The sequence below is a fragment of the Charadrius vociferus genome, unplaced genomic scaffold, assembly GCF_000708025.1.
Source record: "Charadrius vociferus isolate BGI_N301 unplaced genomic scaffold, ASM70802v2 scaffold248, whole genome shotgun sequence".
Classification (NCBI taxonomy): domain Eukaryota; kingdom Metazoa; phylum Chordata; class Aves; order Charadriiformes; family Charadriidae; genus Charadrius; species Charadrius vociferus.
In genome coordinates this window covers 219374-246126 of record NW_009649851.1, presented here as the reverse complement: position 1 = coordinate 246126, position 26753 = coordinate 219374, and the positions used below count along the sequence as shown (strand labels likewise).

General features: G+C 35.9%; 1 protein-coding gene across 1 annotated transcript in view; it reads right to left on the bottom strand.

Moving 5' to 3' along the window:
• SBF2 (SET binding factor 2) overlaps positions 1 to 26753 on the bottom strand; it is a 217886-nt gene that overhangs the window by 130435 nt on the left and 60698 nt on the right. Inside the window, exons 2-5 of the mRNA XM_009890946.1 lie at positions 26181 to 26318; positions 10073 to 10186; positions 8290 to 8400; positions 5753 to 5858 (exon numbers count right to left, since the gene is read on the bottom strand). The gene's annotated coding sequence lies outside the window, so the exon portion shown is untranslated. The remainder of the gene's footprint in view (positions 1 to 5752; positions 5859 to 8289; positions 8401 to 10072; positions 10187 to 26180; positions 26319 to 26753) is intronic.

Here is a 26753-nt window from a genome sequence, read left to right as displayed (position 1 = left end):
GGCATTCCTTCATTAAAAAAGAACTAAAATAATGCTTTGTAATTAAGATCTTCCCCTCAAAAACATTTTTGAACACACAAAACAATTTTAGTACATTCATTATTAAAACAAAAATACTAAAAAACCCATCATCCTTCATTATCTTCTACAAAATCAAATGACTGAAAAATGAGAAAATACAGCGTTTCTTTTACTTCTGTAGAGGTATAACAGTTAATAAGTGATCCCATCGTTTTGTTATGAATGGATTTATCACTGTAGAATAGTAATGAGTTTTGGTTCCATGACTTTAAATCAAAAAAAATCATCACTGTCAGCATCCCACTGTGGAAACATGTGGAAAATCATTCACTTCCATTTGTTTGCTTAGTGTTAATTAATTGAGTAGTTAATTTTAAGCAGCGCTCTGCGGTATCAGAGAAGTAACTGCTTTGGTGTAAAAGAAAGGTAGGAACATGCAAATAGGGAGAAAGGACAGATAATACTCTGAACTTCTCAGTCTCAAGTCACAGTGCTGACTTGTGGAATTGAATAGCCATATTAAAAAAAAAAAAAAAACCACATTACCAGTACTATTAATACTGGAGTGGAGCATTTTAAACTGCTTGTACTGAAGTACCTCCCTGCTCACCAACTCCGCTATTGTCACACATTTCTGCCCTAGTATTTATATTTTGTGCAACTGTAACAATCTTTGCAAGTTTAATCAACCGATCACTTGTGACATCTGGAATTACTGATATTTAATGGCACTGCAGTCTTTAAATAAATGATTTATAAAGTACTTGCTTTAGAGGCTTCATATACTGCCTGATGGTACACACACAATTTCTAGATTAAAAATATTTTAAGATACGTAAAAAGGCTGAAGGATAACGATGTTTAACACTTTGATCTAAGTTACGTCATAGTTTGGACAAATGAAAGACAAGCTTGCCAAGCAACCTGGCTCAACCTAGAATTACTATTCATCTTCATCCTCTCCCATCTATTTAATCTCCACTCTACACAGCCCTGAATTCAAAAGCACCCTTACCTTGTGTCTTCATCCAGAAGAGTCAAAGGAGAATTTACTTCAAAGTTTCATTTTTGCCATTTAAAAATTACTTTCTCTGTAACACTGAAAGGCAGTCTGAGTTCTACTGAAAATACTTGAGTGGTGAATTAAAGACATGAGGCGGAAAACCAGCACAGACAAATGAAATGGAACAGAGGGGGATAGGAAGGGGAAAGGAAAACAGCCCAGATAAGAAACTAAACAAGAAGAAAAGGAAGGAAAACCTCCTTTGTCTTCGAATAAGTGTTTGGAAAGTAGGGAGAAACATTAATTCTTCAGGAAAACAAATTTTCATAATTATTCTGCTCAGTTTAGCAGTATGATTCGTGCTACCTATCATTGAAACATGCAAAAATTAGAAGTGCTTGTTAAACATTCGGTTCTTGTTTTGCCACTCAGGTCCCTAATATAATTTTGTTTCTTAGGTTCTTTGGAAAAAACTGCCTGTTGGGGAGATGGAGATGCATGTCTCAGATACGAATGACTGAATATGGCAGTGCTGAATTAGCATACTGCCAGCAGAATGGAGGAGGCAAATAGGGTTGGACTTTGGAGAAATGAAAAAAGCTTAAGGCAGTAAACACAGGAATGTATTGTTAATAAAGTGAGAGAGAAGAGAAATAGAACCAAAATCTCCTTTGAACCTGAAGAAGGCTCCTGCGTTTTGAAGCTTTTATAGGCACCTACTACTTTACTAACAGACAAAGAGAAATATAACAGTATTGAAAGTCTTCTAGCTACCACAGATAATTTTTAAAAGTATGATTACTGTTTTTCCAGCTAATCCTTGTTGATGAAATCATTTTTAGGTGCTACGATCCAGCTACAGGCCTGGCTTTTGTCACATTATTCCCATATATTTATTTATTTTTAAATAAAGAAAGAATGTATGATGTAAAATGTCAAACACTGCTGTTCCTTATTATTAAGCTTAAAACCTTTGGGGATGTTTTTCCCAACTGTAGTTTAACGCCTAAGTAAAAATAAGGTCTATTTCCAGATATGCTGCGAACTTGGTAATACAGGGAGGGTCATCTGCTGACACAGTATTATCCTGCCAAGCAGAAAAAGCATGATGAGACTACTATTGCACAATAGTTCTCAAAATAAATGTTGAAATTACTTTTGTATCTATTCATAGTGGTAAATTTTGTCTTGCTGCCCATCTTCTTCAAAGAAAGAGCTATTTTTAAAAAGGTGATTTATACAGTTCACAAATATTTTTCTAGCTACTCTTCAATTTCCTATTAATAATTTAAATAGGATTAAGTGACTTGTACCAGAAGAGAAATAAGTGGACATGTCATTAGTTGACAAACAGCCTAGTCAATAACTGTGTCCTAAACACAAGCATTTGATGGGATAACAGCTGTCATTAAAGTAACTATCCAACACCACAGTGGACAGCAGAAGTAGAATGCTTTCGCCCAGGTTTGTAGAGAAAAATACACGTTAAACTCCTGTTCAAATGGAATGAGAGAAATAAAACAAGTGTGAATATTACAAAAAGCACAAAAAAAACTTCTGACAAGCTCAACTATGATCTCTGGAGGAAAAGATTAGGCCTTATCTTAGAAAAATAAAACTTTTTCAAAGGGATGAGCTAATAGGTTCTACCACATCCTTCCTGACTCACTGCCTTTAACTCTTCATAAGACTACGTGAAAAGTGAGAATAAATAAGAATTTTTTTAAAAACAGTCTGCTCATGTTTCAAGGTGCCCTTTTTATATTCAACAACCATTGCGAACAGACCTATGTAGCTGTATTAACAACTCTTTTCCAGCAAATCCAAACAGAAATTTACCATTAACAAACCCTGGTCTTAAGAAGACAATGATAGTCCACTACAGTGAAAAGAACTATGTGTTATTTTGCAAAGTGATGTACACTATGAAAACACAAACATTTTTAAATTTGTATACTTAGAGATACAAGACGATTCTACCCTTGTGCTATATCCCCAGATACTTAAACACAAAAACTTTAAAAGGGACATCAGCTGGGAACTGAGGCACATTTGCAAAAAAACCCAAACAAACAAAAAACCCAAAACACAACAACACCCAAAAAACCCACACTACAAAAAAAACCAAACAAACAAGCAAAAAAACACCAGGGGAAAAAATGGGAACACAAAGCAGTGGTCAGAAATAGGAAAAGTAAGTTTCTTTTGCAAAGCGTTCAAATAGCTGCTTAAAAAGAAATAAAAAAAAAAAAAAAATCTAACTGCCAACTTATTTGCCTGTTCCTTAACTAATTTCAGGCCTGTTCCCAAGCAACCACTCCTGTCCTCATCATGCCAAAGAATAGAAGAGAGACAGGAAGAGGACCTACACAAGACCATTAGACAAGCTCTTCCTAATAGCTTTGACAGTCTTGTAAAAGAGCAAATTATGCCACAACAAAAAAGAAGGGGTATTGAGACAATGATTTTTTTTTCCATAAACTCGTATAATCAGGGAAACAGGATGTAAGCCCATAGTTTCTCTTTGTGAAGATTTGCTAAGTTTTATAGTCACATACCTTCTTCAGTCTCTCTCTTCAGCTCAGCTGAAATGCCACTAACCAGAACTTTGAGCAATGATCAAGTTTTCCTTCAATATGTCCCTTTCTCTCCCCCTCCTTCTGCTGATTTTCATATCCTTCTGTGCACCATAACTGGAAAGGGCACTTGGCAATCTTGGGCTTAACACCTCTTACACGTACTTCTTACAAGCTACCGAAACCCAAGAAAGACTGGACCTCCAAACATTTACTGGAACTGAGGGGAAGAAAAGAAGGCAGAAGAGCAGTAAAATCATAGAAACTAGACTGCTTACAGCAAAAAGGCTAATGGAAAATGGGAAAAAAAGATGAGATGGTAGACGAAGAGTAAATCGGGTATAGATATCGGAAAGTGTATATGAGCTAATAAGGAATTACACAATTTCAAAATATAAAGGTAAAGGATCATTGCTTGCTAGCACAGCAATCTAGGAGATCTGGTTACACTCAAAACTCTTCAGTACTCTGCTATAGCATCTTTAGGAAGGTACATGACATCCATTTGTATATATTTACCCATTAATAAAATGTGGTTAATAATACTAACTTAAATCCTATGTGTGTGAAAGCAATTTTAAATTCTCATGTGGAAGGTTTATAATTCAGTTCTATACACAATGAGTGGAATTAAAAAAAGCTCACTCTGCCAACACGCTCTTACTAAGAATCCAAGAGGAAAATACAGTCCTCAGTTTCCTCTTCCCTATTTACATTCCCACTCTGTCTTTACACAGCTTCCCTCTATAAATCTGATGCATACAATGACTCTTCACATTACTTGCCTTCGTTGTCTTCCTCAGAGTGATCCTGTGACAAATTGTGAACTACTACAATTTGCAATACAAAAGCCAAGTGCCAACAAGACGTGGTAGCTAACCTATCTAAGCACTAACTAAAAGCCTTGCTTTGACATTTTCAGAACTGTGAATTTATAGTGACTTTCACTACAATTACCCAAAAATAAACTGCCTCAACTTAGGTATCACATACCATACGCAGAGAACAAACATACCATACCACACAGTATATCGTACCATACTTACAGAACCTCACACCACATTTTACACCTTCAGAAAAGGGGAAAAGTTGTGGGGCCCATCCATGTTTAAAACATTGCCCGCAATCTGATCAGAGCACTCTTAATGAATCTTGACATAATAAGCCAAGTAAAACCTCAGAAACTCTGGTGAGAGTAAGTAGCATCTATACCACATTAACCGCATTTTTTAATTTAAACTGCTATCAACAAAATAATAATATTCCTTTTGGAATAACATTCTTATTGGAAGGATATAATTAAATCGTATCAGTAGTAGATGGCATTGTGCTCATCAGATATGATACTGCTTCCTGTGACATAAGTTCTTACTCCGCTATTCTTTTTCCAGTTTGCATCCATTCTTATTGTCCCTTTATGAGAAGAATGGATGAAAACACATATTTTGAGGCCATTTGATTACTTGAGACTAAACATGAGGTTCACTGGTTCAGAAAAGATTATTAACTGCACCCTTATCCACAGCTGCTACAAGTTCGTGCTTCAAAGTTACTTCACAAACCAAGGGAAAGAAGACCAACAGAGTATTAAAATTTAACAAGAGAAACAAGATTAGTATTGAGGTACCCAAGTAACAGTGACACGATGTTGTAATTGTAACAAACAAGTAAGCATTTGATGAGGATTGTGTTAGGTCATCTTCTTGAAAGACAGGGAATAATAGGTAACAACGGAACAATATGAATTCCACACAGTTACCAGTATCAGTACGTGGTATCTTTTCTACTAACCTTTTCAGTTACACTAGCTTTATTATTAACCTCCTTCACTTTTTTTGGAGTTTGCACAGTATCCAAGGGGTGGGCAATCTTTTTACATGAATGTTTTTGTAATTAAACACAGGCCAGGCTCACAGTACACTTACAGATACAAAATATTGGAGATAACTTACTACAGACAGGATGTACAAAAAGGTTATACGAATGCCTGATTAGGGGGATAAAAGCACTATTAGTCATTCTTTCATTCAAAAGAAATTAATATTTACCATGTAGCTTTCTTGGCACATGATTTGAACTGAATGAGAACAGAAAATACCTCATTCTGCAATTTAAAAAAAAGAAGTTTTTTTCAAAGCAGACCTAGACATACCCAGTTGCTGAAAGAGAAGAGCCACACTGGTGCCTGTAACAGGAAGGCTATCATGTAGAGGAGTCTGTATCAGTTGTCGGTCTCCAGCTCCCAAAGAAAACAATTTCTGCAGAAAGAGTTTTTTTAAATTGAGTATGAGTTTAATTTACATAGAATAAACAAGCCTTGTCACACAGATAAGTGATTAATCCTGTAAAAAGTATTTATTTTGTACACGGAAGTTTAAAGTCAGTAAGAATAATTGAATTGACCAATAGAGATCTGAAATACAATTCAAGGACAATGTATGTTTCCTTGAATGTGTAGCACATAGGATGCCTGCCTTGCATTTTCATTGAATTCCTTAAATAGTTATGGCTTTCAAAGCATTCAATATTACATTTTCAATAACATATTAAAAAACCTTCCAGGAAAATAAAGAACAAACAAAAAACAACAACTAGTTTAAAACTCATTCACATCAGAAAAAGACATGTTTTCTAACTGAAGTTCTTTGATATCTATTGTCTGCACGCATGTTTTAAGTATGAACACGCTTGTGACATACGGGTATTGAAGAGGACACTTCTGCTACTGTTATGTTCCTGCTCTGAATATAGTAGAATTAAAACTTCGGTTACCTTTCCAGCACAAGAACATACCTCCCTTGAGGGAGGCAGGAAATGGGAGTGAAAGGAATGCGCTTGTGTCTCACATCCCAAAAAGCATTCTAACTGCAAAATAATCTTGCTTTCCTCATGAGTAAATCCACATGACATTCAAGCAGCGGGTGATTTCAAGCAGTTACCTTTAACCACTAACTACCATGGGGTAGGAGGCATTTCTGTACAAGCACTAAGTGTGGTACAACTCCATTCTGTATGGCAGCAAAGATGTTAAATGTACAAAGACAGCAAGCTCTAGTTGCTGCACAGCAGATGTTTGAAACCAAAATGCTCCACAGTAAAACCCAGCAAGTCCCTGAGCTGTAACAGAGATGCTCTTTTCCAGCACTTTAGCAGCAGACCTGGATGTAGGTCAACAACTAATTTCGCAGTTGATTATTTCAACAGTGGACGCGTGAATAACCTGGGAGGCTCCTCAAGGACTTCTGGAGATAAACATCAGAAGAGTTTTCCCATTCTAAGATATATAATTCAGATTTAGCTGTGGAAGTAAGAAGCTTAAGAAAGAAAACAGAAAACTTAATTTCTGGTGAAAATGGTAGTTTGACACTAGCAAATTTAAGTTCTAACTGAAAGAACATTTTATTTGAAGAGAAAAAGCAGAAAGGAAAATAGCCAGAGGAGCATGAATTTTCCTCCCTCTTCTAGCAGAGTAAATGGCCAGTGGGGAAAGCTGTATTTATGGATGGGGCAGGGGGGAAAAAAAGGGCAGGGGAGGAGGTGGGGGGGGTGGGGCGCGGAAGAGGGGAAAGAGGATTGAAGAAGAGCTGGAAGTTCAAGTGGATCCCCTAAAACTGTAACATGGGGTTCAAATACAACTGGAAAAGAAGGTTTCTGATAGGGAGTACAATCTAATTACTCCCCTTAAAACCCAAAAGGCTTGGGATGCAAAAACACAGAGACGTGGTTGCCTGGAGAGCAGTAAGGTAGATCTTGACTAAGCTGAGAGGACAATTTGCCACCTACAGCACTAAGAGACATTCCAAAGCAGGCAGAGCTATGGGAGAAACAGAAAAGACTTAGGGATTTGTAGGATTTCAAGAAGGTTGATAATCCGTAGGGTGGGTGGGAAATGTGAGAAAATGCATATGAAATCAACTTGAAAATACTGTCATACTTAGTTTCCAGGTACATTTCATGATAAGGACTACAGTTTCCCAGTAGTGTTCCAGCATAAAGTGAACGCCAAGCAAATAAGATTGAACTGGCTTGTCAGAAAACCATAGATGTATACGAATCATTTAAAGTAAATCAACAAACAAACCTGACTTTCTGCTCACAGGAAGCACAGGTAACACGCAGAAAGTGTAGTTGCTGGAAAACTTTTTTCTTATTTTTGAATGCATGGGCTACCTGGAATATTTAATTACCTCAGAGAAAACCATGCACAAGTTATTTTTTTAGCGTTTAAAAAAAAAAAATTATGAAAAGAGAAATTTAGAAAAGTTACCAAAGAAAAGACCAGTGGAATCCTGAACTGCATCAAGGAAAAGACACAGGTAAATGAACTGAAGTGAGGGACATGTTAAAAAAAGGGCAAAGAAAAAAAGCCTTTAAAAAAAATCTGTAGCAAGCACAAATATTCCTGAACATACATTATTATTAAAAACTAAACTTATACAAACTGCTTGATTTGTTACTGTGCCTTGTAAAAAGCCAACTCAGTGACAAAATTAACCCTTTGACCTTATCCTGGAATGGAATTTTTGCTGTCTTTAGAAGACAGGCCACAGGGAAAGCACTCACAGGCCACAGGGAAAGCACTCAGCTGAACTATGATCTTTTTTTCTTCAAAAATATTTCAAGAATTTATTTTTTGTTTTCTTCATAAATTGAATTAACTGGAAAAATACCCTTTTTCTTTCCATTTACCTGAGACCCTCCAGAAGCGGGGACAAGGCATGAACACAGATTTGCAATGAGAGTCTCCAGTGACACGTTCAGGCTGTCCACATACACAGTATAGATCAGGCCAAGGCAAGCCTAGAAAGGTAGACAAAATATATTAGACTGCTATACGGAGAAGGCAGTTGTCAAATTACTTGAAGATGTCTGTACATATTTTTTTCTTCTAAAAAAGCGTTTCTTAATAGTTATTAATGTAGTGAAGTACTTTCCAACTGAAGACATGGTAATTTGCTATAGAAGCAATCATTCATGAAAAAAAATTAGCTTGGCTATTTAGAAGGGATGTATGTGCCGACAGGTGTAGATATATTCTTTTTTTAAAGTAAATGTAATGTTTAATATTTGTGCTTTGTCCATTATACAAAAAGTGCTTCACAAGTTACCTTTAAAAATTATAAAATCAACATAGCTTCATCTGCACTTTGAATTCGAGGGATCTAAACCTGACGGGTTTCCAGAGTAAAACACTGATGAATTAATGAGCTTTTGAGGCCTGTTTTAAGACTAGCAACAAGGAGCAAAAATTTCATATGTTATTTAACTTACATTCCTTATTTTATTATTTCAATATAAACATATTTTAAAGTGAACAGTATATTAACATTTCAGCATTTCCACATTTTTTGTACGGATCCAGTTTTGATTGGGAAATCACAAATAGAGTTTTATCATTTTTACTAATAATTTAATGTAAGAGGATTTAACGTTACATTCTAAGAAGCCTTTGGAAAAAAGGAAATAAATAACGTTGTTCCACAGCATCCTTTTGGTGCTGTTTAACTGTTATAATTTCGATAATTCAGCAAATACTTTCGGAATTCTCTTCTTAGAAATAATTCCAACAGTAACTTTTCATATAACACATAGTTAAGCTGTGAAACCCCTTGCCACTGGTTGTTGTAAAACCTGAGTGTTAAGAGACTGGACAAATTACATGGAAAAACCCACAGAACTGACACCTCTGGTTCAGGATGTCATTTAACTATGATTCACACTGAATTAGGAAAGTATTTCGTGGAATTATTTCTACAGCCTGCTCTATTCTTACACACTTTGCTTTGCATTCGCTGCAGGCCACGATCAGAGACAAAATACTGGGCCATATATGGACCCTTAATCTCACTCGGTACAGTCATTCTTAATGTCTAATGACAACTTAACTGTTGAATGATTTCCTCCCTTGATCTGTAAACTGAACTATATTTATTTCTCTTAATATGTATTAGCTTAATAAAAATTTAAGCTTTTCATTTATCTCAGATTAGCCATATTTCATCAGCTGAAAGTAATCCAAGGTCCTAAATCTCTGTCATGCATCTTAATTTGATCTGGAAGAGGCTCCAACATTTTGCCTTACATATGGAGGAAAAGTAGGATTTCGCTATTAATTTACCATTATTTATTTAATCAAATATTATTGATGTGTTGTTTTTACCTGAGCGAGTCTGGTTTTGTCCCAGTAATTCCCCTCGTTATACAGTAAATTGAGCCCAGAAAAATCTCTATTTCATCTTTTATGTAGACTTAAAACTGCTTGGAGGGTAAAAAAGGCACTGCTTCAACCTATAGGGGCTATTTACTGTCACAGACATCAAATTTTATCTAGTCCAATCTAAGCCTACTTTTGCTTTTTGAATTCCCAAATCAATCCTGAGATGTTTTAAATCAAATGTACTGTCACTGCTACTCATTGAAAACACATTTTTCTGCTGACATATATTACAAATGGCAATTACAAGTTCTTTACCCTGAAAATTTCTGGATAATCTAGTCTGGACACCAACACCAAACTTTTAGGAGCAAATACTTCTGCAGGCGGAATTAAACCAGACTCCTCTTCACCTTCAATTTCTTTCGTTCCCTTGAAAACAGAAACACTTCAATTAATAAGCAGAAAGAAATCTCAAATTCAAAATGTTACCATTTGCACAAAAAGTTAACTTCAGAAACTTTAGAAAAGAAAATGAATGCACTATTTGAAACTGGTAACGAAGTCAACTAACAGGAGCACATTCCCATGGTTGCCTCAACTCCCTAAAAGCTTCTGATGTAGTTCCACTTGTTAAAACTCACCTGGGAAGTCATGCACCAATGTACCTAAAATAAAGTTCTCTGAGACAGCACTTTAACAGGACAGTGTTCCACATCAAATGGTCCCTGTTCCACATGTTAGATAGTGAAGTGGATTAAAGAATGGAATCCTTCCACATCAAAGCGTTAGCTGATTTACAATCAATGATATTCCAAATACAGAAAAAAAAAGAAAAAAAATCACAAAAGAATGTTTGGTTGTGCTACTCATATTAATATAATTCTGTTTCTTATAGAATTTCCACTAATATTACAACTAAAATTATCCATAAGTCATCTCCAGCCTGACTCGGTGAGTATGGAATCTAAAGGAATGTCTTCACAAGAAAACTAGCTCAGAGTTCTCAAAAAACCCCTCAAACTTATGAACCACTAAGTTTCTACTTACAAAGAAGAGAAAGGTACAATGCAGATAAACTTGCAGTTGTTTGTGATATTGTGCAAGTTGCTATAACCTCCTTGCCAGCAATTACTATTCAATCACAAATAGTTTATTATTACTCATGGCCGAAACTAAAGATGTCATTAAATACTTTTATTTCTAAAATTCCACACATTCTTTGACAAATTCATTAACTGATTAAGTTTTCAAATGACAGAAAGTCCGTGCTTTCCAATTTTTGCATGTAATTCTCTCCACGCCCGCACCACCCACCAAATTTCTAAGTATTTTATTTGTTCCTCTGACTGAGCATTCTTCTAAGCAAAAATCACTATATTATCTTAATTAGGAGTACGAGAAAAAATACTTCCTTTTCATATGACAACATGAAATATCTGCCTTCTATTTCTGTCGTGTTACTAGTCATCATTTCAGTTTTGGTGTTGTTTTTTTTTTTTTTTAAAGTGATCCAACATCACGTTTCTATTAAACAGAAGAAACCTGATAGAAATGCTCTTAAAATGCCAGGAATGCTGCGAGTTCATGAGCTTTATTTCACAACCTCAATTCAGAATGCAGAGGGTTTTTTAAGCAAATGCATGTATTCAAATAAAAGCAGCTAAAACAACAGTATCAGAGGTACTTAAAAAGCTGACTTAATAAATGCTTTTAATTATGAAAAAAAAAATAGTTACAATAAGTTTCATGTGGGAATTTTATTGACGGGTACACAATCAAAAGTGTGGAGACCGGTGCCCTACAGTGTAATTGTTCTAGCAGGAGACCAAACAGGTTCTTTCAAAAACACTTGTTGTTTTAACTAACCTAAATGACTTTCTACTGAAACAAAATTCATAACAACAGTCCTATCCTGTCCAGTCCTGTCTGCACAGTCCTGTGTGCCTCAGTTAGAGCCAAATGGTGGTAGCTGAAGATCCCAGCTGTCAGGCAGCAATCATCATGATCTGTGAACCACTTAATCGCTTCGGCCTCCACACCAAGACATGCATTTTATGACATAAATGCTCTCCTTGGTTCTAGCACCAAACTGAAACAGTCACTGAAAAGCTCCAGTAGCTGGGTATCAGCTAGAAGTTGCACTGCCAGCTATAGGGTAGTAAAGAGCTACTTCCTAACCTGACCCACAGCTGAAGGTATTTACATTTGAGCCTTCGCCCATTGCCCTTCCACCCATAAAGTCAGACCTGGCCTTCCAGGCTTGTGTCCTAAACATGGGTTTGCGTCTCTTGGAAGCTGCTCAACTGCACCCAAGTTCTATGTCAACATATGCTAAAGCACTTTCAACACACACACTTCCCTTAAGAATAAAATATATAGGTATGTGTGTGTGCAAATGTACCTTAGTGCTCTATTTTCATTACTATGTAGACAAAAAAGGGCATGTAATTTTTTATATGTATACCAGAGGAGAAACAAATCCTATAAAACATTTTTATGCTTTTTTATATACAAACTAAATGAGATTCTGGGGTTCCTGTAGAACTGCCACTGTCATTCCTCAGGACATAAAAGTTAAGTGGTATTTGCTTATGCTGTGCTATCCCTTGTCTAAGCAAGATTGGGGGGAAAAAAAAAAAAAAAAAGAGAGAGAGGCAGGTGTAAGCATCGCTATACTGAGTTAGACAAACGGTTCGCTTGTAGCTTGGTACCCTGTCTTGGTGTCAAGAGCCCCCCTGAAGAGAGGGCAAGCTCAGCGAGGCGTTCCTCCAGTGCATTCTCCCTGTCTCCAGCAATCTGCAGCTCAAGAACCTCCTGACCTGCGGACAGCCTCCTATCTAAAAAGCAATTCAGCATTCAAGTAAAAATGGTTTAAAAAGAGAGTACGTATGTTAGTATTAACCAAGCTGTTTTCATTAAAAGTTAGATGTAATATTTTCATACCAAAGTAAAAACAACTGGCACATCAATATATATACACATATGGTCATACACTTGGCTTTATACATTAGTTCTTACCTAAGCGGCAACCAATACATACCCAACGTACATGCTTAGTCTAGTTTGCATCTCATTTCTAGCTTAAAATTGTGATTCACAAATTAACAGAGAAACACAATAATTCAACAGTCCAGTCACATGTCCCACACATGTTCATTTATTTCCATCCATTATAATGTTGACAGCGAGAGCTTTCACATTAATTACAGTTCCCTCCTCCTGCCCCCAAAAATGCAAGAAGAATTTTTAAATTATAGTTTAGTGGTCATACAACACTAAACATATAATCAACAAAAGTTTATTGTATCAACTGTTCTAAAGAGCACTTATGAATTCTAGGCATAAAGGCAACAGACTCTAGTTATCTGACAAATTGCGGACCCTGACAACATTAGGAAAAAAGAAATTAAAACACATTCCACATTTCTAAAGGCAAGGGAATAATGGAAGTTTCTCTAGATTCACATAGTACTAAGATAATGAAAACTCAGGGTGCATAGACAGGGAGGAGGTTTCTATAAAAGTCCATTTTCATAAAATCCACTCAACTTCAGATCAAGTCTTGAATTAATTCTTAATTACATTTAATTTAAAACTTTAAAGGCACAACAGCAGCATGGTATTGAATTGATAAATCATTTACACTATAAAAACCCTCTCTTCCCTCATAAAAGATTTATGGAAAAATGTAATGTGACTAGCTGTATTTCTTCCACGGCTAAACGTTCTGACAGGCACGCAGGCACATTATTAGGAGTCACTAGACTAAGTAGATAATCATTTCAAACACATGACTTTTAACCTACTTTTCAAGCAAAGCATTAACAGCACAAGCATTCTGTAGCAATACTAAATACAAAGCAGTAAAACCACAAACTTAATTCTTCCTAGTTACACTTTTGTTCAGACACATGCACATTTCATCTTTCTTTATCCTCTTTCTCATCTAAGGAAAAATATTCTCTAATTAAAACTAACAAAGTAAGAGTTGTTTTGTTGTTTTTTTCCCTCAATACATTTTTATTTCATAAATATAGCATTCAGTTTACAACTACATTAAGAATAATTAGACCTTAAGGAAAACCTTGCTAACCGTACATAAACTGAAAGATGAATTTAAATTGGTTAAATGAGAAGATAATACTGGTACTGAATTTCATTTTTTTAATCTAGTTGATTATTATAGTTTTCCTTTTGCACTTATCATGGTTGGAAAAAGATGATAACGGTATACTGCTCTGGGGCTTTGCTGATCTCTCCCATCCAGATTGTTGGCTAGCAGCCCTTCATACTACAGTAGACCAGATTAAGAAAATTCTTAATTTCAATTAAAAAATGAAAGAGATTCCTTTTTTTTTTTTAACCCCCCCTTTTTATTTCTACATACAGGCAGGCTTTGAAAATGGCTGAGATGCGAAAATATGGACCGCTAGAGAGCAAACCAGTGTTCAAAGATCTATTTAGTTTAAATGGTGATACACATTTAAAATGTAACTCAGAAATATCCGTGCCTTCAGACTGGAAATAAATGAATGTGTTTTTAACATCAGATTAATAAAGTTCTGAAAAACTCTTCAGTAGGCTAAGGAATAGGTAACAGAGATTTATCTAACTGTATTAATGAAAGGAACTGTAGGATGACCTGTGATCATACATGATCTCACGATACTTAAAATATTTGGTCCCCTCTAATTGTACCTGTGTTTGCCTGAAGCCCATCAGGGTCCTGTTCCCTCCCTTCCAAACCCAGAAGTCTCTTTTCTTCTGCATCTTCACTTGGTTTCTCAAGTTATAAGGAGAATATAGTGCAGAGATCTGTAAACCATGGCTGCCTCAAGCCCACAAAAAAGTTTGTCTACAAAATCTACCAGATAATACTACAATTATTAGTATGTTCATTACACAACTTCTTATCCACAAAATCACCCAGCTAACACAAACTGTCTTTGCAGAACTTTTCATGGTGAGGTTTCCTTGTTCACATACATATGATTGTGACAGTCTGGGCATCTGAAACACAGAAGGTACACAAGAGTCTCTTTGTTTTTTAAAAAACTGCCTGTTTTCTTCTAGCCCCCACTGCACCTCTTGGAGAAACGGCATTGCCAAACTGTTAAATTTAGATATCTCTTAAAGAAATTTTAAATCGTCATACTTCAAACTGTCACATCACAGTAATGAATGTTAACACTTATGTCCCATAAGATCAAAAAACGTAGGAAAAAAAAAAATCAAGATAACAAATTTTAAAACTAGATACAGAATTACAGTCTTAAAATTTTAAAATACAATTAAACAAGCATTTATTTATTGTGTAAGTAGAACATGGTTGTGGATGTATCATAAGTTTACACAGAAAAATCTTATCTGGTTTTACAGCAGGGTGTTTGATTTGTTTACTTGTCTTCCCCCCCCCTCCCCCCTTCCTGCATAAATAATATACAATAAACAAACTCAGAAAATGGTGAAACTTCTTTTGAAGGACATACGATGATATGACGCAATTTAATTTTGCTCAACTTGTTTGCTATAGCTGTAAAGTGGCCTCTTAAGAGGCTCGCCAAAAAGCATGTATGTCCTGTATATTTAAAGCAGACCAATATTTTCTTAAACTCTATTTTTTTTCATGTATTTTAATGAACGTACACAGCCACATCGACACTATATATATATATATATCTATATATATAGTATTGAGTTTTATAGGTTCTTACATAAATGAGAATACAGACCTAGAGAGAGCATGAGTGGACATATTTCAACTGTTTGCCTTTCTTCTTGTATCATGAGAAGTATCCATTTAGCATATTTGTGACCGAAAGTAATGGGGTAAACTGGAATGTACAACAACCAACTAATTGAACTAATGGCATCACTTTATAGTTTATGAACTTGGTCAGTAAAAGCAGCTGAATTAATAAATACATTTGTTCAGGCATTTGAAAAAAAATTCACGAAATAATAAAAGTTCACATGACCAAATTAAAAAAAAAAAGAATCAGCATTAATCCCCTGACTGATAACCAATAGTTTATCATCATTCTGCTATTTACTTGTTTGCTTGTTTTCTGAGAACAATTTGTTCCTCAGTTTAGCCAAGGGATGTATATGGCATTAAGCCCAAGCTAGACAAATTCAGACGAATTATTCAAGCAGTTTTTCATAAGGAAGATAATTGACAACTGAGTTACCTACCAACTGATCAGGCATGATGTCCCAGATCCCCAGTCTAGAAAAAGTTTTAATACATTTTTAAGAGATGCAGTTAAAATTTAATACCTGTGGGCTTGATACATGTATGATTAAATAAGGTATTACTTTTACTTAAATTGGTGTCCCTTTACTTTAAAACTCTCTCTACGTTTATAAAAAGTGTAAGAGCAACCAGACACAGTTTGCAGCATTTTATCAAGTATATTGTAATGAGAGAAGAGTTCGAAAGCTTGGTACTAGAAGAAAATTTCAATTATTAAACAAAGAATAATTTTAGTAACAAAATATGGCATATTTTCATCAAATAAATTGCTGTCATTCACGAGCAAAAATTTTCTTAAAACTGAAGTGTGCATTACATGTTTCCTTTGTATGCTACACACAGGGTATTGTGGTAAAATGATTTATACATTCTAACGGAGCAAGCGATGAGCAGTCACGTAGCTCTCCCAAGTCACTACCCATGCCAGTCTACCTAGGGAGAAGTTAAAGGGAATGTAACGAACACTGCGAATCTATAAAAGCAACAATACAAAGGGCAGAGGCTTAGCTTAACGACTTATGACTGATACCATTTGAAAACTTCACCAGTCTCCTGTTTCTTCAGTATGCACTATACACACTACTCAGCAAAACTTAAGCAGGTACAAAGATGAGTATCAAGCAGTCCTGCAACATTTTCTGCCCACTGCATTTTGTTTGCTTTAGATCACAAATGTATGTACGGAGTTTAAAACTATCAGTTTTAGATGACATCTTGTAAGGCCAAGAATGGCGTAAGTGTTTAGTTTCCACACTTAGCATCAAAGGAGTGTAAGAAAGACATTTCATTGGAGCTATTTTGTGTGCTGGCTTGCCAAAACAGAAGCAGTAACACTGCATGAAACATGACAAAAGCTCAACCAATAAAACCAACAGCAAAACTGTTAGAAAGTCCTTTGCATGACATCATTTTCTTATTGCTTAGTTTTACTCTTTATATACTTTTTACTACTGACATCAATGATCTCATGTAGAAACCAGGCACCTGAAAATCAGACCAAAACCCAAAACACCCAACCCAAAGTAAACTGGTTTTTCACAGCAAGCCCTAAGGAAGAACACCAAAACCAACTGCCACTACAATCAGGATGCTAACTGAAATACGTTCACAGCAAACAAACGGTGGTAGCTCTTCTTGCAGCAGTTATTTAATTTATAAAACTCTCCTGCTACAGAATAGTAGTAATAAAAATACACACAGGGTCATGAAATGACTGGACAAGTTAATGAAATTCACAGAGGTTACTAAACACGCACCAGGCACACTTGGCTCAGTCGGTCCTTGGACTGTAGAGGTAGATGAGGGACCACTCCTGAAGATATTATGGATGCCACGTTCCTCCGCTGTCCTCTAGACATTCACTCCTAACCATCCACAGAGACAAAATACTACGCAAGATGGCGTTTCTTTCTGACACAAAATGGTAACATGTTCTTCCAAGCATTTAATGTAACATATTTGAATGTATCTTATGCAATGATACCGCTTCACACTATTACTTAGATTATAAACCAGTGCAACTTTTGCAGTATATTATTATATTCAGTATTCACTGGTAGTTAACAGCTTCAAGAACACATTAATTCTCTTTTGATACGCAAATCACACACACAAAAAGTACTAATGCAGGCTTAAGCCTAAGTCAGACAGTTTATTAAATACAGGGAAAAAAATCAATTAAGTTATTAGAGACTTATTTTTTATTCCCTTCATTCTTTTCTGACTGAAGAGACATCAAAAAAACCCGGTTTATACAAATCTAAAACAGAAATTGATTTAACTTCATTCATGGTGTCAAACCTGGCCTCAGGTATGTGGAAGAGAGAAGAAAAATGATTACAGCATCCACTTAACAAGCAAATAGCTCTTCGTAGCTATGCATTACTTTAATTTCCTGTAGATTTATGTCTAAGTTAAAAACATTTGTGGATTACCTGATGTCTGATAAGGGTTGATCTCACCCTCCAAGTTTTCCCTCATGTGGCAGTGGACTATGAAACATACCTTTCTGCTTCCCACCCACCCACTTTCATAAAAGCTCTTGCAAGTACAAACTCCCTCCTGTCAGTCACATTTGGCTGACACTAGATGTGTTTAAAATGTTGCATGTGGAAAATCAGCTCATAAATAGATAATTTTAATGTAAGCTTCAATTTCAGCGTAAGAAATTATGTTAAAACTTTTAATAAAAAAAAGGTGACTGATTTCTGCTACTTCAGTGAAAAACTACAGCTCATTTAAAGGCAACACTTGTGGCAGCCAAGAAAACAAATGACAGCAGTCAAATTTACTCATATTAACCTTATCTTTTTTTTAGTAAACAGCGATATTCATTGCTCTGATCAAGCCATCCAAACTTTACGGTTTCTTCTTTAACTTGTATGAATCTAATTTTGCCACAACAAGCAGATTATTTTAAGATGTCAGCTCTGCTTTCAGATACCGACATATAATTTAAAAATAATGATCTAGCCAAAATCTACATTAGGAACCAAAGTAAATTTTTGTAGATGAAAATGACCTACCAATATAGTCAAAAAAAATTGTCCCTACCCCTGAAAGTAGTTGATGTTAAGGGACTTACACCGCTTGAAAACGCATTAGCATTTGCTCCATCAACATGCAGCTAAATTACAGCACACATGAACTGTAACTATCCCTCCTCTCCTGCCTTTTCACCCCCATCTTCAGAACTTGGACATGTCCATCTCAATAGTTGCATTCGTACGCCCAAATCTGCCATTTATCAAATCTCCAACACTGAAGGCTCCTGCATAAAGCAACTCTGAACTGCTATCCAGCTCTCCAAGACTACAAGCTGTCCATCCAGTCCTCGCTTACATTGGCTCTGCCTGCCCCTAGTTGGATCACCATGTCCTCCTAGGTCTTTGATCCATCTCTGGATGGTTCAGCATCTCTATGAATTGGCTTGGTTAGAGACGCTACCCATTTTCAGACATGAGGATAATCCAGGCATGCCAACCGTACATCTCCACTCTGGGAGCATATACGACTGAAGTCAGTGCATTTAGTTCTGATTAACACTGAGCGGAGAAAAATGAGGTTTATCTTCATGTCAGAGTGAGGAAAAACAATTTAAACTGAGGTACTAATAGAAAAGCTAGAAAACACAAAGCATTAGGTGTAGCTTTACCATTCTGAAGGTGGAAGCTGGCAGGCATTATTTGAAACTCGAAGGAAATCAAATGTGAGCAGAAAGTGAAATTAGAATTCTACTTTTATTAATTCATCCAGTCCTAGAGAAAGAACGTCTCTCATTACAAAACTTTCACTTTAGTACTTCATTATAACTGTCAAAACCAGTTTGTCGTATGCAAAATTTTGCACTGAAATTGTGCCAAGTTCAGCAAGCCCGTTATTTTTCTACTAACTGCTCAGCAAAGAAGATTTAGAGACCATGCATGATTTCTTATTTTAAGAAAAATTATCTGAAGTTTGCTTTAGTAATCTCGTGCCAATTGCTCATTTGGGATGGATCCCTTTCTCTCCATGTGACTTGGTCTCTGTTGGCGTTATTTGCAGCCAAATACACTCTTAGCTGGTTTATTAACAATCAAAGGCCAAAAACCATTCAGCATCAATTCATTTTATTTACTTTTCAGATTATACAAACGCATGTATCCAATAAATTCTAACACATGTACAAAAGTTAAAATAAACTTAGCTGACCGCCTCCAGAAGACAAATGTGCATCCTGCCTGCAATCTGCTGTACTGAACTAAAACCACAGGTGAACAGACCTACTTCATGGCTTGTCTACGTGCACAGAATATTACAACTGCAGCTTAACTTACACTGGAATAATTATACCACCATAAAAGTTGATTCGATAATTTCAAAACAGGATAATAAACTGTAGTAATGCACAGTAGAGATTCTATCAACTGAAAAAGAAAAGGACCAAAGATAGAAAATTATGCGAAGATCGTAAACTTATCAAATAGAGTAACTGCAAGTCTCTGTAACAGGTCAGCTCATTCAGTCCCTAACTACTACTCGCACTTCAGAGTACTCATGTATGATAATAAGGAGTTTCTATTGCACCTTCCAGCATTACACAATTTACACCACCAGCACCTTTTAGATGTTTACCATTCAACGCACCTTGGAAATCTCCAGAAGATGCTTACATGCATTAGCATCTAAACACATGGAAAGGACTTTGGAACAAAAGTAGCCCGGTAGCCCCACACGTTCCAGCTTTCAGTCCAGCTTATGCAGCCATAGGCCAAAGCATAGTTCAGGAGTAGGCCATTAGGCTATACACACCCTGGAAGACCTGGGAAGTCCAAGGTAATGCATATGCAGCTGCCCTATAAATGCTGAAATTCCACAGGGCAATAATCAATAGCATTATGTAACTGCTTTCAACATGTTAGCCTTAGCACTGAAGAATGTTAAAGAACTACAGTAACAAGTCTTTAGTAAGAACTATGCACACACAAATAGTAATTTCAGAGCTCAGAGTTTACTAAATCTTTCTGAATTTCCCCTAAGGCAGCAAACTTGGTCCATGGATTCCACCCTTTCGAGCTTTACACACCTCATCTAAGGTGAGGAGACTGTGGACACCTCAGCAACGTAAGCAGAACAAACAGCAAAAACTAAATTAACTCAAGGAAGTTGGTAATTCATACCCTATTTTAACTCAGTCATAACGGGGTTTATATAATATGGAACAGTACACCAGTATAGTGGAAGTACACCAAGGCAAAATTTTACATGCACAGATTTTTTTGTTCTGTTTAATTAAAATACACTCTATTCATTCATTTAAATTGCATATGGGCAAACACATTGAAGAGACTTTCCATGAATTGCCGAATTAGTATTAAGTACTGTTTGAAAGTCAGATAAATTATCTGATTGCTACCAACAAAGAAAAGTCTCTGCTTAAACTACAGTATCCCCCTATCCTTGGAGTTGAGACTTGGGGCCACTCTGTACACACAGCACAGGAATAGAGAGGAAAAAGAGACCTTTACCCAAAACAGGCTTTTGCACCTGCAATAGCATGAGTTCAAACTGGGGATGTGTGTGCATGTGTGTGAATGCACAAGGCAGGGGATAAACAGGACAGGAGAAACTACTGCCAGAGTTATTAGGAAGATGGAAATATGCTTTCCTCTGTACAACTGTTCTCACCTTAACTTTAAATTCTGGGGTACAGAGGACCTTAAATGTATAAAAGGACATTACAAATACAAGTCTATTTCTTATAATATAGAAAACAAGCTGCTCCCTTTACACAGGAGCAGAAATAAAATAAGGAATTAATTATATCTCTGTATGCTCTCACATCACCCATTTTTTTCAGCAGATTTAGAAACATGATGCTGTAGTATACTAAAAGTTATTTTAAATTATTCCCTGCCCCCCCCCCCCCCAATGTGTTTTGGGGCACTGGCAGTAAGCGGTCACTTTCAGAACAAATTTAACATTTAGGATAGTCACAAAAGGTTATTAAATTTCATCTAGAGAATAACATGCTAATATAATATCCAAGGGGGGATCAGATTTCACACTTCAAAAAGGGTACAACTGAAATGAATGTTCTCATCCTCTGCTAAAAACCAAACGTCAGTGAGTCATCAAGCAGCATACGCTTTGACACAGTAGGATCACCAACTCTCCAGTCCAAGCATAAAAATTAAAACTTTATGAAGCATGAAGTCATTTTGTTGGCAGCTTTTCCCTTGACTCAGGAAATATTTGCAAATGCTGTGAATCTGCCATTTTATGGTTTGGGATTTTTACAATTTCTTTTTCCTCTTTTTGCAAGGGGGGCAGAGAGAGGAAGAGAACATGAATGGCAGGAAATGGGTGACTTGTGAATTACTACTTATGTGCATTTTCCAGAATGATATATTTAATCTTACCAACTTTGTGATCGCAATGTTTTAATGTACATATGCTTAAGACAACACACAAGAATGATACAATCTTGTAGTAAGATTGTTATAAACAAATGTTTGGGAGGTTGTGCTGATCTCGTTGAGCAGATTTTCTGTAATGCAAGAAATGCAGTTGCACAGGCTCAGTTACTGGCATAAATCACTCTCTAATTTGTTGATGGCAGGGTTGGGGAGAGAGGATAAATTTCTTTCAAAGTGCAAAGCAGCATACAATTTGACCATTAAGTTCCCAAATTATGTGAGTCAACATTTTTTACAAAAGATTCTATCTATGGTGCTCTTCCAAGCATTGTTAGTATAAATTCTAACTGCGTAATTCGTAAGAAGCACAGCTGAGGTCAGTAGAAGTATATGCTGAGTCAAAAGTATTAAATCAAGTCTTTGTGTGCTAAGTGGTAACATCCAGAAATTGCTGTTAGAAATAAGAACCTCATTTTAGCAAACAGTGTATACACCACGCAGTTATACAGAGATAAATATATGCATTTTTTGATGGCTCATAAAGTTACACACACAGAGCAACCGAGTTTTATGAGTGGATTCTGTAGATGTAAGTTATGAGTTTTCTGAATACCCCTTTGGCTGCTCAACAGCTTCTGGCTTCACTTGCCAGAAAAACAAGATACGTAGACTATTTTTTTGGTTGATAGGACACGGTTTTCTTCAAATCAATGAGATTTCAAGCAGACTTCAAAGCAATGAAATCTGAAGTCCACAGCAACAATCAAAATACGGGGGGGGGGGGGAGGCAAACAAGCAAAAAACCACTTTCAAGACACTGTGAGGGAAGAGGAAATAGGGATGTTCTTTACTTATTCTCCTTCTTCTAATTCCTGTAGATACATGCAAGTCAGTATGGCATCCAGCTTTATTTGCTAGAGCATCTAAATGGCACCTTAAGCCAGACAGAAACGTGGATGAGACCAAGCATGTGCTGGAGACACAAAAAGCTAGAAGGAGAAACCAGTGCAGTATCTCAGATTTCTTCACACTTTCTATTGGTGGGAACTTGAGGCGAGAGAGAAATCTTGCACATTGAACTGCTCTGAAACATGCTAAGGAAGTCTTTAAATGACACCAGTTTTACTGTTGTTAATTTGTTATTAGACTGCGTCTAATAGTCTAATCACATTCCAGACTTTAGGCTCTTGTTAAGGTCAAACTTTCAAATGCTTCATTTTAATCTCAGATGAGGAACATTTCCTTATATAGTTTTAACAAATGTTACTGGGACAATTAAGTGAGACTAGCATCGTAAAACAGAACAATTCATGGAGGATTACATGGCAAAGCTGTATCACCTACATTCAGAGCACCAAGCGAGTTCTATTCCCATATTTAATGGAATATCATGTGTTCACCTTCCCTGTGAATACAGACATGGAGTATTAATCAGACTACATATAACATCTATCTTTTTGATATATTATCACAACTTTATGAGAGCTGATCGCCAAACAAACTGACCAGCATCCCTGCAGATAATAAATCCTGGGTCAGTTCAGACTGACAGTACTGCAACAATGCAAAGTGTGATTCACAGATGTCAACAAATAAAGTCGTATTTTATTTTCTATCCAGGGGTGGGAAATTGAAAATAGGCCATCAGCTGATTACTAGAGCCTCTACTTTTCTCTGGAAAACTTGTTATGGCATGCAACTGCCAAGAGATTAAACTAAATCCACGGCTTTCAGAGATACAAAGGGAAATACTTTTTTCTTGCAGACTGTATAACTTCTACAGTTGCTATGTTGCAGACTGTATAACTTCTACAGTTGCTAGCACCCTAGGTTCTACAGAATCTTGCACCCTAGGTTATCACAGGTACCACCTGGATACACCCTGTGAGTACAATCACCTTACTCTTCAGGTAGCATTTATTTACAAATTATCCTATAACAAACAGCCAAAACAGGAATGAAGGTAACTGCAATGACATAAGTATCCTTCTCAGACCCACCTTGATCAATTATGTCAAACAGGTTCTTGTATTATTATGCAGGAAGCTCAAAAAAGGTTCGATAGTTCTCTTCTAGCATTCACAAGCTGAGAAATGAGTTTGTTTTCAATTTGCAGTTTAATTAACCACAGAAACTCCAAGTAGTTGATTCCAGATTTTGTGAAGACGATTCCACCAAGCCAAACATCTAATCTGCTCTAGCTGAATTCTGACCAATCTCATTTATCAGCAAGGTTTACCTGGTGAAGGCTACTGCGAAAGAAGTAACCCCTCTTTTTTTGAAATTTAATCTTACTTTTGTCTTAGGGAGTTATACCATTCAGTAAAAAACCCCCATGAACTGTATTTAACTGTGAAAAGTACTGTCCAGCTTTCATTTCAAGTCCTGGACATTATGTTTCACGGACTGTTTGTTTAATGAGGCATGCATCTGAATGGTTAAATCAATATTACTTTCATAGCCCAATGCTTCATAAGCTTATGTTTCATTACAGATTGTACATGTGCTGAATTCTTGTCTAATGACCATGTAACAGGGCACGTTCAATTATTCTCTTTGGGTTTTAGAAAGAAACAGGAAGTTTGGCTATAAACAATGCACTCATAGAATAAATTTCACCACAGCAAGTTCATCTGAAAAATATGCATTCTTTACAACATAGCCAGGAATGGCATTATGAGAACCAACATCCTGCTGCGCTCAGTTTTGGCGTTTGATTGTTTTTTCATTAGGGTTTTTTGTTGTTTTTTTTTAATTATTTTTTTATTTTTGTATTAATACTTAAGCAATATAAGAAAAAAACTTTTAGCTAATACTGGACGTTTTGTGATGAGCATTTCTTGAAAGATGTGGATAGTGAATCAAAAGCAGCTGCTAGAAACCACAGGATAAATAACAAGTTTGCTAAATTTAGTATACATTATGAAATACATAAAGTGGCGGAAGAGTCAGCCTTTGTAAATTTTTATCAGCTGGGAAAGAATTACTACATAATATTTCACTCTTTACTTATAAAATCAAGGAAATAAAGGAAAGATGATAGATATTAAATAATAATAACATTTTTAATAGGAAGATGTCCATTGATCTATACTAAAATTGAAGACTAAAATACATCTACTTTTTTGGGTACATTTCTCCTTTTAACTCCTTTTAATAATCTACAAAAACATCCACCTAAACTGTAGCACTGATGACACAGGAATAACTATTATTCTCTGGCTTCCAATTGCACTTAGAAAAAGCACAATGTTATTATTACTATGCCACATCTTTTAATTATTCTACAAGTAGGGTAACATTTCAACTCCAGTATTAAATTATTAAAAGCATTTTCTTAAACTAATCAATAATGTTACAGTTACTAAGAGAGAAAAAAAACTTACGTAGCTGTCTATTTAATCTTAAGTAATTTTAATATACTTAATGCCAAGGTTTTACTTATTTTTTAATTTTCATGTGGGAAAGAAAATATTTCAAAACATAACAATGAGAGTCCGCAATGACAGATCGGATGAGGTTTTCCCTAGGTTCTAGCTTCTAAAGATTCCAAGCATTATGCCATAGCAGAGATTCTGCGAAGTACTTTACATCAAATAAGAAACAAAATGTCTATTTTTGAAAGACTGAGGTTGCCTAAAAATAACTAAATACATGTTTAAAAACAAACCCTGCCAAGCAGCTGACACCCGAAATCTGACCTACCTAAAAACTGAAGAATTACTCTATCAGTTTTAAAATCTTGCCATTTACACTCACACAAATCTTGCCAATAAATACTCTTACAGAAATATGTATACAGCTTACAGCATACTTCTACACATTTGTCCTGTGCTGGCCTGATAGAGGCGGCCAGCAGAGGGAGCAGAAGTTAATAAACCTTTTTCCTAGAACAAAGATGAGAATCATTTATGCTATGTCAAACACGGAAGTAAATGAAAGGAACACCATCTTAGCTGTCCTATTAACAAAGAAAAAAAAACAAACCCCAAATAAAAGCATAATAACTTCAAACACCACATGTGGCGGAGAAAAAGAAAGTCTATGAAAAGTTTTTCGATGTTTTTTTCGTGAAGTGGATAAAAAACAAACACAAATAAGTAGGTTGAGCTTTACCTTTGCGCAAAAATACATGCATTTCTGTATGACAGAAAAATACATCCTTACCAGGAACAGCAAAATATTTTCTAAAGTTGTCCTCTACAACATTAATCTGTTGTTTCTAGACACTTTTTTCTGCATTTTTTGTTACTTATTGTAATGTTTTTACCTGCAGGTTAATCTCTGCTTCATAGAAAGTTAAGCAGGAACAGTAGTGCCTCTCTGAGTCTATATCAGTCAAAACCACCACAAAGAAGGTCGGCTGTTTTCTCTCTTTCGAAAGCTGCCATCCTCCAGGCTGGCAAAACTAATGAAACATGAAAAAGAAAAAGACACATATGGTTAAGCAGCAATACCAGTTGTTTTAAGAAATACAAAAAATATTTTTAAACAATATAACAGAAAATTATCTGAAATAAGCAGTTAATTTCATTTGCAGTGAACATATGCAGGGCTGCAAAATTTGGAGAAAATAGAGAAAACCCAGTAGGCCTTGGAGTTGGTCAGACTGATATAAATCTAGCTCTACAGACACGAAGGGAGATATGAAAGACTATGAACTGTAGAAATGTTCTTTTGAATTCAGTATTCAAGATCATCTCTGCAAGGTTTAACTGGCAACAACAGGAATAAATTGACATGCTATGCAGGTTTCATTTGGATAGCAGGTTAGAATTTGAAGCTAAAATTGTTGTCTTGGAATATCTCTACGTTTTTCATTTCTCCACTTACTTCTCGATTA